Genomic DNA, 12,294 nt, shown 5'->3' with positions numbered 1-12,294 from the left:
CTTTATTAATTCTCCTGCAACTATTTATTTCTGTGTACCGTTATTTTGATTTTCTGTGATCACAGACACTTACAGTCAAAGCAGCCGTAAGCTGCAACACATGGTGAATTTAAGTTCTACATTTTACGATGGTCGATAACCACACCAAACTTACCAATTTGAATTTGTTAATTCACGTCGCCAAAGCAAAATTAGTTAACTATTGCAGATTCTGGAAGACGTCCTTTCAATCATCAGGAAATTTGGAAATACAGTCGCTAAAATATTCATTAAATGAATGAATATTTGTATAACATGCCGCTTTTTAATTCCAAATCAGTTCCTGTATTATCTGATAGTAATGTTAAGTTATGAGGGTGGTTTGGCCTACAAATTTTCAAAATCGAATTATCGATTTCTTAGAAGTGATGTGACGCAATTGTTACGTAACTGGTCTCGCATTCAGGAGGAGCAGATTCAAATCTCGATCCGGTCAACCAGATTTAATGTTTCTATCCTTTCACTGACCACTTCAGGCAAATCACATAATGATTCCTTTCGGAAGGGCGCAGCCGATTTCCGTCTGCATACTTGTCCAACAGAAGCAAGTGAGTGTTAGGCCTCTAATAACATCGTCGTCAACGGGACGTTACCATAATCTCCTTTTCATTTTTAGAATGTATCGGACACTTGCCTGTCACGTCATTAAGTTTATTAGCAGTGTTAATAGAGCTCCAGACGACCTTGTTATCAATTCAGATTTAATTAAAAGCATAACGAAGATGAGTAAGATATCGCGTCTTACTTGCGCTGTAGAGCGTTTCGCGCGGTGAGCGATGCAACGGCGTCAGCCATTGGCTGACCGAAAGCTGCCCCGCTATTGGCCGAAAGCGCGAGACGCCGGCCGCCATGGTGGGGGACGTGGTAGTTGGTAGCATCTCTGGCGGTGAGCGAGCGTAGTGCGTCTCGGTCTGTGTTGGCGGCTGTTTCTCTGTGCCGAGAGTTCGTGTGGATGACTGAAATCGTCGTGCGAAGCCTATAGTAATCCGAAGTCGTTTCGGTACCCTCTTCACACAACAATTGTTAGCGGGACGCCGCCAAATCAGCTTTCAGGAGACATCACGTGTTTTTAAGGTGAGCGAAAACATCGTCGTTTTCCATTGTTTACAATGTGTGTTTACGTGCTCTTGCAAAAATTGGACTCTTGTGGCATTGCCAATAGAGATTTGTTACACTTGCATATAAATCCGATGAAAACTTCCAGAAAATGAAGTGCTCTGTAGATGTAAGCAAATGTAAATATTCAAACAATTGTGATTAACAACATTTGCTTGCTGAGATATCAGATGTTGTGACCACAGGAACTGTTGCTATGTCATCTGATCAATACGAGTAGATCTTTAATGTTGATCAGTTGTTCCTTTGCACCGTTATTTGCTGATAACTGAAAGCGCGTTCTAGCATTGTCGCTGAAGGTGCCTGGCGTTGTGGTTTTGTGAATGATGTTTGTGCTATGGTTATCATCAATTATTAGTGCACACAAAGAGATGCTAAGCCAGATACATGAACGCGTCAACGTCATAAGCTACAGCGAGGTTGCAATTATGCACCTGAGAGAAATAATTCGTAATGTTTATTTTCAGTTGCTTCTTTCCTGTTTTATTTATTTATTTTTTGTATTACTGCATGTTAACTCAGCCTTTGGCAACATTGTTCAACGTGTTAGCGTCCTGTAAACAAATCAGTGTCTTACGCGTCTTGTTTCGTTTAGACATAAGTTTTCTATGTGTTTGTCACAGTGACACTCATCGTTTGCCACAGAAGAGTACTTACACTGTAATCTAGTTCAGTGACAGTTGTAAGAGTTGTGCGTACTAGTTACGCGTTTATTTACCGCAGACAGGAGGCACCATTAGGTGAGTCACACTTGGGGAAGGGTGTGGGCACACAGCGGGTGATCGGACGCTGTTAGGGGTGGCTGTTGACTCATGGTCGTAAAATACGGACTCACCCAAAGATTCATTGGCTGCGTTCAGATACTTGTGATCCCAGTCTCAGTTGCATTCATGCGTTTCATTGCCGTCTCATTTTCTGCAAGGTAGTGGAGAACAAAGCACTGAAAGTTTTACCTTGACCACCCCGTATTAAAAACACACAATGTATAGTAACAGCTTCTCCAAGGAACGAAGCAGATATGCGGAACCACCGTAAGAGTTGTTTTTTTTGTGACAGTTTACTGAAGTATGGTTAACGGCGGTTGTTTATAGAGTGTGACGGAAACTACTTACTTCAGTAGGCATTTGTTTTGTTTCCTGGAAGTAGTTATCAATGAACGACATCGAATTATGTATGTAAGTATGCGTGTACCCAATGTGATGTTTACAGCTAGGGTTGATAGATTTGCTGGCTAATGTAACAACAGTTTCAACACTGAAACAAGCCTACCACGGCGGTCGTAGACGACTGCTCATAAAGCTCACTGTAGACATACCCTGCGCAATTCATTTTACAGTTGGCCGAGGTAACGAATGTGTGAAACATTCCAGCGATAAGTTAGAATTTCGCGGTTGTTCATGGACGCTTGAATATTAGGAGCAAGAGCACAGTGAGCTCCTTGGCACGAAGCGTTAACTGGACTGTGTGCCCATAGAGTAGGACACACAGTTCGTAGCAGAACATTACCGCTCGGTTTAGGCCATCAGTCATAAGGCGCGACAGCTGCGGCGGGCGGAAACAGCCAGCTGAGGATGACGAGGCGTGCTTCCCGTTTCGTGCATCTGCGTCCACGTCGCTCTCATTATTTGAGGTGGCCTGAAACTCTGGTTCCCATTCAGTATTACAGTGGAGCAGGCTCATACACACCGTCTTGACGGGCGGTCTACATCAGTCGAATAAGGAACGGACCAACTAAGGTAGGCTGTAAATTTGAAGACACTGGTGAGTGCCAAGGGGGGAAACTTTCAGATTCCGTCCTATATACCTTGATTTAGTCCCTAAACCCCACGAGTAGGGCTGGATCCTTGAAGACATCCAGCAGATAATTTGCTACTGCCCGATGGAGCAGTTCATAAGATCAAAAAGTCTCCCGAAATAGGAAAGGGAGACAAAGAATAAACCATACTGATTCACATCGAGCGAGGCGATGTAATGGCAGATGTCTTCTGACTAGTATTCGGAAGTTCGGGATCAAATCCTCTTCCACTCAGCAGTTTCGTAATTTGCCTAATCAATTCAGGCAAATGATGGGTAGTTTCTTAAACTCGCGACTAGCTTCTATTCCACTCTTGAACGACGTCGATGACGGGCCTCGTTTCTTCGTGTAATATTCCTTTTTTACTGTTTTCACCTATAGTTTTTTATGGGTAAGAGAGTATGATGATTGGTTTGGGACTAAAAATATGTACAATAAAGTGCGATTTGGTTTAAGTTATTTAGTGAGCATCTCTAGGAAAATTGCTCTGTATCTGGTTGACCTCGCTGTTGTAAAGTGAGGAAATTGTTAAATAGCGATCAGCGAACTGGCAATTATTTGTTACAGTCTCATCCAAAAGGATACAGTCGTTTTATGAACAGAACTACGCTCGTGGTGCCAATGGGATTCTCGCCTTACTGAGGTGTATATGCTGCTGTTTCTTGTTCCAGATAAGCCTTTAGGTCCATAATCGGTTCTTCGGGTAATTCAACAAAAGTAAAATGCTCGTAAGTGTCTACGTGTCATCGTAATTTTGTAACATTGTCTCCGGGTGTAATATTCGAAGGAAGGAAAATGTTTACAGAGTTCTTTATAAAAGGATCTCATACTGTCTGTCCCCTGCCGTATGTCGACACTCTACCTAAGTCCTTGCCACGACATCCTCACAGCACTTTTCTATATCCCTCGCTGCTGCTATTGTTTCTTTACTTCATTTTTCCTCTGTAGTTAACGCAACTTCGGAATCGAATTAATAGTCACAGAATATTACAATAGTAGAATATCTCGTTGCACTGCTGCTATTGTTTCTTTACTTCATTTTTCCTCTGTAGTTAACGCAACTTCGGAATCGAATTAATAGTCACAGAATATTACAATAGTAGAATATCTCGTTGCACCCTGGAAATCGTTCTGTGGTGACAGACATTACAAGTAGCACCAATGATTCTTACGTGTTCGTGAGACTGCCATCTGTCACTCATACCAAGCGGATCGCCATAGTTGGGACAATTGTCGAGCGACGTTGACGGATATGGCACGTAAATTAACGGATGGTGTCCGTCACGGCCATCCTTCCGTGCTGTACAGAAACAGGCAAATGAAATCATATTTGTGGGCCACACAGTAAAAGGTAATTGAGTGATGTTAGATGACATTCGGTTTGAGTTACCGTTTCAAAGCCAACGGAAGGAAACTCAAGTTACATCGTAGTTACCCAGTTTACCTAACATGTGTTCCTATTTGTTCTTGTGTCTTGGCTTTCTTCAATTTTTCTGTTGCCTGATAATCAAATGTGCAAAAATGAAATTATTGGCTATTGCTAATGTTTACGAAATTGGACATCTGTTACTTGTGACGTTGCCTACTGATTGAGTAATAAGGAATGGATTTTTGGAGGATTTGATTCTCAATTTAATTAAAAGGCAAGGCGTGTGCCAATTTTGCTTAGTACTTCTCATTGTGATACTAGTAGTATGGAACAATTAGGACACAGTGTCCAATCGGAGCTTGTGCTCGGTCTCTAATGAATCTTTTTTCTTTACGTGGTGCATGCGCAAATGAAAAGCGGCACTTCAGTGTTGCCCGTGTTCATGAACAGCCCTCAGTTTTCAAATTTCCCATCGTAATAGACTACACGTGAAGAATGGACGTAATAGACATCCACCTATAGCGTGGCTGATCAACTTGCCCATTCCGGGCTTGTTGCTGCGTTGAGGGGACCTGAAACCGTAACATCCCTATCTTGTTCGGACCAAGGCATTCCATTTTTGTAAACTTGATATGTTCCTTGCATCAACAGCTACCGGATGGCATTAAACATACATATCGTTCTATTAGGAGAGAAACTTGGTTGCATCTCGCACAAGACATGTTAAGAGTGCTAACTACACAAGAACAAGTTTCTCCATTTGCGTTCGTTCTGCCACTTGCAGAAGACTGCTTTTGGTAACTCACTTTTTTTAATGGATTATTAAGAGTGTCAAAGACGCGTGAGCCGCCTTGCAAAAACTAGATACAGTAGAATGAGATATACAATCCTTTATTCGCTACGCGGGAAAATGTTGCTCAAGCGGAACGCCTTGTGAGATACACAGTAGCAGTGAGAACAACTCAGTAGACCGTTTGTTTCTTTATAACCGTTTACTGCGAGCGTCTTGTGCTGTCCTGGGAAGCACTGCGGCTCAGCGGGAGGTGGTCAGTGACCGCGGCGCGTAGCGTGTCGGACGAAAGTGGCGGTGCCGGCGTCTTTTGCTGGCCGGCCGGCGGTCGACGACCGATTTGCGTGGCGTGCAGACGCCGGTAGCCAGCTGTGTGCACCTCCGCCGCAGCTGCGGCTGGCGCACCGTTACGTACAAGGTGCCGTGGGCTAGGTCGCGCGCCGCAGTTGCAGCTGCTATTGTCCTTGTCCACTCGACGCACGACCACTGAAGTCGTGGGATGGCGATGTGCACATTTACAGTTGCCGATATTATCGAGTACACAAGGTATAAAAAGGCAGTGCATTGGCGGAGCCATAATTTGTACTCAGGTGATTCATGTGAAACGGTATCCAACGTCATTATGACCGAACAGTGAGAATTGCCAGACTTTGAACGCGGGATGGTAGTAAGTGTTAGACGCATGGGACATTCCATTTCGGAAATAGTTGTTGTTGTGGTCTTAAGTCCTGAGACTGGTTTGCAGCTCACAATGCTACTCTATCCTGTGCAAGCTTCTTCATCTCCCAGTACTTACTGTAACATACATCCTTCTGAATCTGCTTAGTGTATTCATCTCTTGGCCTCACTCTACGATTTTTATCCTCCACGCTGCCCTCCAATGCTAAATTTGTGATCCCTTGATGCCTCAGAACATGTCCTACCAACCGGTCCCTTCTTCTTGTCAAGTTGTGCCACAAGCTCCTCTTCTCCCCAATTCTATTCAATACCTCCTCATTAGTTATGTGATCTACCCATCTAATCTTCAGCATTCTCTATTCTCTTCTTGTCTAAACTATTTATCGTCCACGTTTCACTTCCATACATGGCTACACTCCATACAAATACTTTCAGAAACGACTTCCTGACACTTAAATCTATACTCGATGTTAACAAATTTCTCTTCTTCAGAAATGCTTTCCTTGCCATTGCCAGTCTACATTTTATATCCTCTCTACTTCAACCATCATCAGTTATTTTGCTCCCCAAATAGCAAAACTCCTTTACTACTTTAAGTGTCTCGTTTCCTAATCTAATTCCCTCAGCATCACCCGATTTAATTCGACTACATTCCATTATCCTCGTTTTGCTTTTGTTGATGTTCATCTTATACCCTCCTTTCAAGACACTGTCCATTCCATTCAACTGCTCTTCCAAGTCCTTTGCTGTCTCTGACAGAATTACAATGTCATCGGCGAACCTTAAAGTTTTTACTTCTTCTCGATGAATTTTAATACCTACTCCGAATTTTTCTTTTGTTTCCTTTACTGCTTGATCAATATACAGATTGAATAACATCGGGGACAGGCTACAACCCTGTCTCACTTCTTTCCCAACCACTGCTTCCCTTTCATGCCCCTCGACTCTTATAATTGCCATCTGCTTTCTGTAAAAATTGTAAATAGCCTTTCGCTCCGTATATTTTACCCCTGCCACCTTCAGAATTTGAAAGAGTATTCCAGTCAACATTGTCAAAAACTTTCTCTAAGTCCAAGAAATGCTAGAAACGTCGGTTCGCCTTTCGTTAATCTTTCTTCTAAGATAAGTCGTAAGGTCAGTATTGTCTCACGTGTTCCAATATTTCTACGGAATCCAAACTGATGTTCCCCGAGGTAAGCTTCTAACAGTTTTTCCATTCGTCTGTAAAGAATTCGTGTTAGTATGTTGCAGCTGTCACTTATTAAACTGATAGTTCGGTAATTTTCACATCTGTCAACACCTGCTTCTTTGGGATTGGAATTATCTTCTTCTTGAAGTCTGAGGGTATTTCGCCTGTCTCATACATCTTGCTCGCCAGATGGTAGAGTTTTGTCAGGACTGGATCTCCCAAGGCCGTCAGTAGTTCTAATGGAATGTTGTCTACTCCCGGGGCTCTGTCAAATAGTTAGAGAATTCAAAATTTCGAGATCCACAACGTCAAGAGTGTGTCGATAACACCAGATTACAGGCATTACCTCCCAGCAAGGATATCGCAGTGACCGAAGGCCTTTACTTAACCACCGAGGGCAGCGGCGTTTGCGTAGTGTTGTCAGTGCTAACAGACAAGCAACTCTGCGTGAAATAACCGCAGAAATCAATATGGGACGTACGAAGAACCTATCCGTTAGGACAGTGCGGTGAAATTTGGCGTTAATGGGTTATGGCAGCAGATGACGGACGTGAATGCCTTTGCTGACAGCACAACATAGCCTACAGCGCCTGTCCTAGGCTCGTGAGGATATCGGTTGGACCCTAGACGACTGCAAAACCGCGGTCGTGGTCAGGTGAGTCCCGATTTCAGTTGATAAGAGCTGATTGGAGGGTTCGAGTGTGGCGCAAACCGCAGAAAGCCATAGACGTAAGTGGTCAGCAATGCACTGTGCAAGCTGGTGGTGGCTCTGTAATGGTGTGTGCTGTGTTTACAAGGAATGCACTGGGCCCTCTGGTCCAACTGGACTGGCAGTGGTTATGTCCGGCTACTTGGAGACCATTTCCAACCATACATGGACTTCGTTCCCAAACCACAGTGGAATTTTTATGGATGACTATGCACTATGTCTTCGGGCCACAATTGCTCACGATTGGTTTGAAGAACATTCTGGTCAGTTCGAGCGAATGATTTGGCCACCCTGATCGCCAGACAGGACATAATCGAGAGATCAGTTCGTGCAAACAATCCTGCACCGGCCACACTTTCGCAATTATGGACGGCTATAGAGCCAGCATGGCTCAATATTTCTGTAGGGGGCTTCCCAGCGACTTTTTGAGTCCATGCCAGGTCGAGTTGCTGCACCTCGTACGCCGGCAGAAGAAGTCCGATACGATATTAGGACGTATCCTATGGTTTTTGTCACCTCATTGTATATGCCCCAAAGGAGGAGGAGGTAAAGTGTAAACTATAAATACCCCGCTGACGATATGGTAAAGTAAGTTATTTAAAGGTGAAGCAGTCGTCAATCCGAAAAATTTTTGGGACACCACAGTGCCTTACTAAGCATGATTGTGTTGGAGCTGGTACGCCGTTGCGTTCCTCTGACCTTTTAACTGGCTTTCCCAGTCAGTTATAGGAGGATCTGTAGTCCACATCTATATACATACTGCGCAAGGCATCGTACGTTGCATAGTGGAGGCTACCTTGTACCACTGTAAGTAATTTCCTCTCCAGTTCCATTCGTAAATAGAGCGTGGGAAAATAAATTGTCTATATGCCTCTGTACAAGACATAATTTCTCTTATCTTCGTAGTCCTTACGTGAAATGTACGTTGGGGGCAGAGTAGAATCATTCCTCAGTCAGCTTCAGATGTGTGTTCTCTAAATTTTCTCAATAGTATTCTGCGAAAAGAACGCTGTCTTCCCTCAATGGAGTCCAACTCTTTGAAGAGGTCGCTACATGGGGGCTTAGACTGCGCCCCAATGTTCCTAATCAGGCACCAAGCTTCGGTTACCCTGTAAGTTTCATATCATCGGCTTAAGTAGCCGTGTTACAGTTGTCACGACAGTAGAGTACTTCACATAAGACTTAAACAGTTTGTACACCTTCTAATATAGCCTTGTCGCCCCTTTGTTAGGAATAATCTTTTTTTCCAGGCTGTTAGACTTCTGCCAGAGTACGGCGCGGTCAGCTTAAGATATATTGGCAGCAATAATACAGAATTCCTAGTGCTCCTTTCCTTCTCATCTTCATAACACCATCATCTCCGTTCTCTTCACGAATTAAGCATTATAACCTTTCGCAATTCCTCTGTCCACATTTTTCTTAAGTATCACGTGATTCTTCTTCTCTCTGGTAGCTACTCGCGAGCTAGTTTTGTCACACAGGACAGTCTTCCAATAATAAAGACCATAGTTGCCATCGTTATCTGTTCGTCAGTATTATCATTCGTTGCAAATACACCATCAGAGGTAAGATAGCATTGCTTTTTGTCAGACATGTTAGTTTGAAAGTAATTTTTTTAGATGTCTACTTGAACAAAAAAATGGCTCTGAGCACTATGGGACTAAACATCTATGGTCATCAGTCCCCTAGAACTTAGAACTACTTAAACCTAACTAACCTAAGGACAGCACACAACACCCAGCCATCACGAGGCAGAGAAAATCCCTGACCCCGCCGGGAATCGAACCCGGGAACCCGAGCGTGGGAAGCGAGAACGCTACCGCACGACCACGAGATGCGGGCTCTACTTAAACAACTCACATTTAGTTTTTATATGCTGAGGAGAATGTAAACTTTTGATTTTTGAAGAAAACAGTAGTTTTCAAATAATACATGACGCGAATATATTTGGAAATATTGAGATAAATAAAATGGACTGTAAATTACAACCATCGACTCCAAGGTTTTTCTTAAGTCAGAACCCACGACTGCCAGGATTGTTATGTACACAGGTTAGCAGTTATTTCTCTCATCTTGGCTCAGTGTAAGGTATCGCTTCAGATGTGATGACCTAGGTGCAACTGGTGCTATGTATCCAACGGGGGAAAGAAATAACTTGACAGATTAGCTGAACAACGTCATCTTCGCTGACCTGTTGTGATTCCGTTGAATTGTGACATGTGTGCGTATTATTTCGATGTAGTTGCCAGAACTCACGAGACGACATAGGTGTCTCGACTTCTGTTATCACCTATTGAAACGGCATGCGGGAAACTACGTAACTGTAACTATCACTGGTAGTATTACCAATCAGAAATGAAGATTTGTCACACGTGCGGTATGTTTGCCAGCCGGGTCAGCTATTACAGCATACGGCACGGTGATCACCTTCCTCTGGTACGCTGTCATCAGAAATGAATTTTCTGCTTGTGTTGGCATTGCCTCATATAACTCTTAAAACTTACGCGACCCTTAATCCCCAAACCCCAATTAGATGCAGTGCGTCACTGTGCTAGAACAAAACTTCTACCTGAAGACACTAAGTAATGCGAATTTAATACCGTGGGTTACTGAACATGTCCAGAAAGTAGGTATCCGAACAAAAATTTGGCATTTAAACGTAGGAATGGTACTTAGACATGCAGGCCTATCTGCACACGACTCAGCGTATTGTTGAAGACTGGAGAGTTGCTGGAGTTAAAGTAGGATGTGTTGATTCAATGTTACGTGCAATTCCCAGTGATGACGATCTTTTCGCCATCGAACCGCACAGATGAATCTACAGGATGCTGACATCTTGTGTCTTGGTCGCTACGTGTCACCACAGAAATCACGTCAAAACTAGTGCAAGCGATGGACCCTGGCGCTTCATGCAAGAACTTGAATATCATACTAAATGCGGGAAAGAAAATGTACAATAATTTCATAGTAATTACGTTCAGAGTTAATGACGTGGAGTTGCATTGCCGGCCTCTGTGGCCGAGCGGTTCTAGGCACTTCAGTCCGGAACCGCGCTGCTGCTATGGTCGCGGGTTCGAATCATGCCTCGGGCATGGATGTGTGTGATGTCCTTAGGTTAGTTAGGTTTAACTAGTTCTAAGTCTAGGGGACTGATGACCTCAGATGCTAGGCCCCATAGTGCTTAGCGCCATTGTAACCATTTTTTTAGAGTTGCATTAGTTAGAAACACGCTGCCGACTTCACGCACACCGCCCTAATCGTCTCGTAAGTAGAGGCATTACCTTCCAATAAAGAGGTTCGTCAGTACACCAAATAGAATAAGGCGTGACTTCAGTTACAGTAATTACTCCTTCATTTTGCTTATATTTTCCTGTGCAGGTGTTTCTGTGGTCATCTTTCAATTTAATGCAGTAGCTCGACTTTACCATCTATTAAAATTCTACCGTTTCAGTTTTCTGTGCATTATATCAAATAAAATAATGTGTTCTACTACAGGATACTGCAGAGGTTTTAAGGGACGCTCAGAATAAAACTTTCTCCAAAATGTTTTCGGGAGGTCGTGACAACGGAATTTGAATGGCAGAGAGATTACTAGGAAACTGGCCAAGTCTGCAAAAATCAGTTATCCTTTTCATGAACTAAGGTGACTTATTTCGCATAAGATATCTGGACATTTTCCGGTGTAGTTCCATTTTTGCTTCTCCGTATACAAGAGCTGGAGAGACGTTATGAGCAAGGTTTATAACAACAGTGAAGTTAATTAGATCTGGATGGGCACATGCGCCCCACTGCCGTCCATTGCATTTCTTTCGCTTTCAGTAGAGCAGTGTCTGCAGGTACCCTTGTAATTTATTTATCACCTAGCCACTATCTCAATGGTTTCTTAACGAGCGCCACGACTGATTTCTGTCCCGCTGACGGGATCATTGTCCTCGTTGACAGGGATACCACCTTTCAGTTCTCATTACTGATTCTGAGAAGAAACAGCTATTCGGCGCTACCTCATTGCCCTTTACTGCATTGTTATTTTATTCAACCTATATAATTTTACTAGCCAACGGCCTTGCCGCAGTGGTAATACAGATTCCCATCAGAGCACCGAAGTTAAGCGCTGTCGGGCTGGGCTAGCACTTGGATGGATGAGCATTCGGTCTGCCGAGCGTTGTTGCCAAGCGGGGTGCACTGAGCCCTTGTGAGGCAAACTAGGAGCTGCTTGATTTGAGAAGCAGCGGCTCCGGTCTCGTAAACCGACATACGGCCGGGAGAGCGATGTGCTGAGCACATGCCCCACCGAATCCACATCCAGTGGTGCTTGTGGGCTGAGACTGACACGGCGGTCGGTCGGTACTGTTGGGCCTTCATGTCTGTTCGGGCGGAGATAGTTTTTTTATATAATTTTGTTGATGAATCTCGTTAGGATGCCGCCTTGCTCCCCAGTCTTCGAAGAATGCAGCACCATGTTGCGTTTACCAAAAAGATGACTTTTTCTTCCATGGGTCTTCTGCTTTTTTAAATTGCTACATATCGCTGTTCTCCATCCTACATTATTTATTGTTCGTGGTTTCCCCATGTACTTTTCCCTTCCTTCTTGCTTCCCTCCCTCTTTCTT

The 12,294-nt window shown here is 43.7% G+C and overlaps 1 protein-coding gene across 1 annotated transcript in view; it reads left to right on the top strand.

The window, feature by feature from the left end:
• Positions 1 to 923: 923 nt before the first annotated feature.
• The window catches only part of LOC126236253 (protein singed), a 374,185-nt gene continuing 362,814 nt past the window's right edge, over positions 924 to 12,294 (top strand). Inside the window, exon 1 of the mRNA XM_049945404.1 lies at positions 924 to 1,113. The gene's annotated coding sequence lies outside the window, so the exon portion shown is untranslated. The remainder of the gene's footprint in view (positions 1,114 to 12,294) is intronic.

The sequence above is a fragment of the Schistocerca nitens genome, chromosome 2 (assembly GCF_023898315.1).
Source record: "Schistocerca nitens isolate TAMUIC-IGC-003100 chromosome 2, iqSchNite1.1, whole genome shotgun sequence".
Taxonomy (NCBI): domain Eukaryota; kingdom Metazoa; phylum Arthropoda; class Insecta; order Orthoptera; family Acrididae; genus Schistocerca; species Schistocerca nitens.
Note: the sequence above shows the minus strand (reverse complement) of the source record. Positions and strands in the feature narration are given on the sequence as shown.